Below are 6,000 nucleotides of genomic sequence, written 5' to 3' on the forward strand. Positions count from 1 at the left end.
TCACAGCTGTCTCCAACACCCTCCACCATCCCAGAGACACTCACCTCGATTGGACACTTTAGTGAAGAGGCTCCTGGGACACTATCTGGTGCACAACACACATGCATCATGTGCCACAAGCATGCAGACCCTGGCTGAGACCAGAGTGGGTCTCCAAGACTGGCAGCACCAGGTGGCGGGTTGCCTCAGGGGATAGCTCTGCTTGCAACCCCGTTCCATAGAGTAGCCCAGGGGCATTCGGGCACCCCGAGGGAGGAGGAGGTGATGAGGCCTGTGCTGGTGACTCCCGCAGGGGAAGTGCTGGAACATCACAGGACCTCGGACTTTCCCCCTCCTGTCCCTGGCGCATCTGGTGGGCAGAATAGGGATGCACTACGACCCAGGCCACAGATTGGGAATCACAGCAGGCTGCCTCCACACCTGATGTACTGTCAGGGGATCCATCTTGATGTAGCATTAGGGGCTGTAAGGCCAAAAGGTTAGACACCAGTTAAGTTGGCAGGGGTACAGGGCACAGTTTAGTTTTAGACGGTAGGGCACATATTTGTGCTCATTAAACACCTGTTCACACAGTTACACCTGGCTCGGTGCTCTGTCAGATGGGTGTGAGGGGTAGGCTGGTCTGGTTGGCGTGGGGGGGGGGGGGGGGGGTAATGGACGGACGCTGTGGGTGGGCTGGGCTCCCCATCCACCCCCCTGATCGTCCCCACCACCGCCACTCCAGGCATCCGATAGCACCGGGTGATGGAATCACCCAGGTGGACGGTGGAAAGTGCTACTGTGGGCAGGGGTCAAATGTTCTCAAATGATGTGGAGCACCTCGTGGACCAGATCTGCTATTCCTGCCAACACAAAGATCACCCCCCCGTAGTGTGGCAGGTATGTATCATGGAGGCGGGTGCAGGAAAAGGGGGTGTAGGGGTGGGATGCGGTGTCCGTGCCCCCCCCCCCCCAGTCGGTGAACCTGGAGGCGATCAGAGTATCGCGTGCGCGTTGGCCCTGGCGCATACGTCAAACGGCCTCCTGTGGCTGCTTGGGCCCCATGTCCTGCCCATCCTCACCCTCCTCCGCATCCTCCTCATCGAACGAGGACTGGTGTTCATCCTCCTCATGCAGCACGTCACCCTTCTGCTGCACAATGTTGTGGAGGACGCAGCAGGCCGCCACAATGCGGGTGACCTTATCAGCGTCATACTGTAGTGCCCCTCCAGAGCGGTCCAGGCATCTGAACCGCATCTTCAGGAGGCCGAAACACCGCTCGATCACACTCCTGGTTGCGGCATGGGCATCGTTGTAGCAGGTCTCGGCATTGGTCTGTGGCCTTCGGATAGGCATCATCAGCCATGACCAGCAGCCAACCCCCAACCGGGAGGGGTGTTCCAAAGAGGCGGGGAATCATCGGGTGTGCCAGGATGAAGGCGTTGTGCACACTGCCCGGGTATTGGTCGCAGAAGTGCATGATACACAGCTGATGGTCACATTCATTGAGTGGAACCCCTTTCGATTTGTGAGGAGCGGCATGTCATCTGTCGTCCCCCTGTAACTTGTAACATCCTTCCGCACTGTCCACAACTCCACCGACTTTAGTGTCATCTGCAAATTTACTCACCCCGCACTGTCCACAACTCCACCGACTTTAGTGTCATCTGCAAATTTACTCACCCATATTTCTACGCCCTCCTCCAGGTCATTTATAAAAATGACAAACAGCAGCGGCCCCAAAACAGATCCTTGTGGTACACCACTAGTAACTGGACTCCAGGCTGAACATTTCCCATCAACCACCTTCCAGCTAGCCAATTTCTGATCCAAACTGCTAAATCACTCTGAACCCCATGCCTTCGTATTTTCTGCAGTAGCCTACTGTGGGGAACCTTATCACACGCTTTACAGAAATCCATATACACCACATCAACTGCTTTACCCTCATCCACCTGCTTGGTCACCTTCTCAAGGAACTCAATAAGGTTTGTGAGGCACAACCTACCCTTCACAAAACTGTGTTGACTATCTCTAATCAAATTATTCCTTTCCAGATGATTATACATCCTATCTCTTATAAACCTTTCCAAGACTTTGCCCACAACAGAAGTAAGGCTCACTTGTCTATAGTCTAGAGGGTGAAAACCCGTGCTCACTTAACCGGTCTGTGTATTGCTCTCGTCACTGCCTGGGATTATATGCCATAAAACGAAAGTGCATTTGTTTGAGCAGCATGCCTTTATTGGGAAACATCAGTACCATCTGTGCCAACCCCCACTATGGTCAATAAACACACAGCCGACTTCCGGGTGCGGCGATGACCAGCTAAGTCGCACGTTTCAGCAGCTCCCGTTGGAACGGACTTTTGGGCTCTTAATAGGAGCCCCAACGGCAATTTAAATGGCCAAAAGCACTGTGCGGTAAACCAGAAGGGAATCCCCCCGGACACGCATGGATAAGGGAGAGGATAGCGGCCGGATTGCGGAGGATCCTCTGGAGCAGCGGCAAGGAAGGGAAGCTCAAAGCAAGATGGCGTCAGAAGGTGGCCGTTTGTTATGGGGCCCGGACCAACAAGAGTTCCTGCGGCGCTGTGTGGAAGAGCTGAAGAAGGAGTTGAAGAAGGAGCTGTTGGCCCCGATACTACAGGCGATTGAAGGGCTAAAGGAGGAGCAGAGGACCCAAGAGCTGGAGCTTCGGGTTGTGAAGGCAAAGGCTGCTGAAAATGAAGATGAAATACAGGGCCTGGTGGTGAAGACAGAGACACACGAGGCACAGCACAAAAGGTGTGTGGAAAGGTTGGAAGTACTGGAGAATAATTCGAGGAGGAAGAATTTAAGAGTCCTGGGTCTTCCCGAAGGCGCAGAATGGGCGGACGCCGGGACATATGTGAGCACGATGCTTCACTCGCTAATGGGATCGGAGGCCCCGACGGGCCCTTTTGAGGTGGAGGGAGCTTATCGAGTTCTGGCGCGAAGACCGAAGGCTGGAGAAATACCTCGAGTTATAGTGGTGAGGTTTCTCCGCTCCAATGACAGAGAGACGGTCCTCAGATGGGCGAAGAAAACTCGGAGCTGTAGGTGGGAGAACGCGGTGATCCGCGTATACCAGGATTGGAGTGCGGAGGTGGCGAGAAGGATGGCAAGTTTTAATCGGGCTAAGGCGGTGCTTCACAAAAAGAAGATCCAGTTTGGAATGTTGCAACCGGCGAGATTATGGGTCACACACCAAGGGACGCACCACTACTTTGAGACGGCAGAAGAGGCGTGGACATTCATTGTGGACGAGAAGCTGGAATAATCTGGCGAGAGAAAGAGCTTTTGGGACAAAGTGGTGGGGTGATTATGTGGGGCGAGAAAAAGGGGGGGGGGATGATTTTTCAATTTGTTAATTTTGTGATCCTGTAACTTTTCTCTCTTCCCCATGTTGGGGGGGGGGAGAGAGAGTATGAGGAACTGTGGGCGCCGGTGGGACGGAAAGGGGAAGGAGAAGGGAAATGCACCATTAGGGGCGGGGCCGAGTGGGAAACGGGGGCTTTGTTCCCGCGCTATGGTAATTATGGCGGGAACAGGGACGCAGGAAGGAGGGGGCCTCGCACAGTGGGGGCCGAGGACAAGGGGGGAAGCCGAGGTCAGCCAGAGTTCGCTGACTTCTGGGAGCAACATGGGGGGTGCAACTACGCTAGAGGGGGATCTAGTGGGGGGGGGGGTTAACTGGGTTGCTGCTGCTAAGGAGAAGGGGGAGCTGTTATGGGATGGGGTGGTCGAGGCGGGAGGGTGCCGTCGGGGGGATATATGGGTACGTGGGAACCGGGTGAGGAGCTGGGTTAAAAAAGGGGATGGCTAGTCGACAAGGGGGGGGGTAAAGAGCCCCCCAACCCGGCTGATCACGTGGAACGTGAGAGGGCTGAACGGGCCGATTAAAAGGGCACGGGTACTCGCACACCTAAAGAAATTAAAGGCAGATGTGGTTATGTTGCAGGAGACGCATCTGAAACTGATAGACCAGGTCAGACTACGTAAAGGATGGGTGGGGCAGGTGTTTCATTCGGGTTTAGATGCGAAGAACAGGGGGGTGGCTATCTTAGTGGGGAAACGGGTACTGTTTGTGGCAAAGACCATAGTGGCGGATAGTGGGGGTAGATATGTGATGGTGAGTGGCAGATTGCAAGGGGAGGCGGTGGTTCTGGTGAACGTATACGCCCCGAACTGGGATGATGCAAATTTTATGAGGCGTATGTTGGGACGTATCCCGGACCTGGAGGCGGGAAAGTTGGTAATGGGGGGAGACTTCAATACGGTGCTTGATCCAGGGCTGGACCGGTCGAGGTCCAGGACCGGGAGGAGGCCGGCAGCGGCCAGGGTGCTCAAGGACTTCATGGAGCAGATGGGAGGGGTAGACCCCTGGAGATTTAGTAGGCCTAGGTGTAAGGAGTTCTCATTTTTCTCCCATGTTCACAAAGTATACTCACGGATAGACTTTTTTGTCTTGGGAAGGGCACTGATTCCGAAGGTGACAGGGACGGAATATACGGCCATAGCCATTTCGGACCACGCTCCACATTGGGTAGACCTGGAGGTAGGAGAGGAAAAAGAACAGCACCCACTCTGGAGAATGGATATGGGCTTATTGGCGGATGAGGGGGTATGTTTAAGGGTGAGGGGGTGCATCGAAACGTACTTGGAGCTTAATGACAATGGAGAGGTTCAGGTGGGAGTGGTCTGGGAGGCGTTGAAGGTGGTGGTCAGAGGGGAACTGATATCCATAAGGGCACATAAAGGGAAGCAAGAGGGTAAAGAAAGGGAGCGATTGTTGAAAGAACTTTTGAGGGTGGACAGGCAATATGCGGAGGCACCGGAGGAGGGACTGTACAGGGAAAGACAAAGGCTACATGTGGAATTTGACCTGCTGACCACGGGTAAGGCAGAGGCACAGTGGAGGAGGGCACAGGGTGTACAGTATGAGTATGGAGAGAAGGCGAGTCGGCTACTGGCCCACCAATTGAGGAAGAGGGGAGCAGCGAGGGAGATAGGTGGGGTGAGAGATGAGGAGGGAGAGTTGGAACGGGGAGCGGAGAGAGTGAACGGGGTGTTCAAGGCATTTTATGAGAGGTTATATAAGGCTCAGCCCCCGGAAGGGAAGGAGGGAATGGTGTGTTTCTTGGATCAGCTGGAATTCCCTAAGGTGGAGGAGCAGGAGAGGGCGGGACTGGGAGCACAGATTGAGATGGAGGAGGTGGTAAAAGGGATTGGGAGCATGCAGGCGGGGAAGGCCCCGGGACCGGACAGATTCCCGGTGGAACTTTATAGGAAATATATGGACCTACTGGCCCCACTTTTGAGGAGAACCTTTAATGAGGCCAGGGAAAGGGGGCAGCTGCCCCCGACTATGTCGGAGGCAACGATATCGCTCCTTTTGAAGAAGGAAAAAGACCCGCTGCACTGTGGGTCCTACAGGCCCATTTCCTTTTTAAATGTAGATGCTAAGTTCTTGGCCAAGGTGATGGCGACGAGGATAGAGGACTGTGTCCCGGGGGTAGTCCACGAGGATTAAACTGGGTTCGTTAAGGGGAGACAGCTAAACACAAACATACGGAAGTTGCTAGGGGTAATGATGATGCCCCCACCAGAGGGGGAGGCGGAGATAGTGGTGGCGATGGACGCCGAGAAAGCATTCGACAGAGTGGAGTGGGATTATCTGTGGGAGGTGCTGAGGAGATTTGGTTTTGGAGAAGGGTTTATTGGATGGGTACAGCTGCTGTATAGGGCCCCGGTGGCGAGCGTGGTCATGAACAGGCAGAGGTCTGACTACTTCCGTCTTCATAGAGGGACGAGGCAGGGGTGTCCCCTGTCTCCGTTACTGTTTGCATTGGCGATTGAGCCCCTGGCCATAGCACTGAGGGGCTCCAGGAAGTGGAGGGGAGTACTCAAGGGAGGAGAAGAACACCGGGTATCTTTGTATGCAGATGATTTATTGCTGTATGTTGCGGACCCAGTGGAGGGGATGCCTGAGATAATGCAG

Source organism: Scyliorhinus torazame, chromosome 3 (genome assembly GCF_047496885.1).
Source record: "Scyliorhinus torazame isolate Kashiwa2021f chromosome 3, sScyTor2.1, whole genome shotgun sequence".
Classification (NCBI taxonomy): domain Eukaryota; kingdom Metazoa; phylum Chordata; class Chondrichthyes; order Carcharhiniformes; family Scyliorhinidae; genus Scyliorhinus; species Scyliorhinus torazame.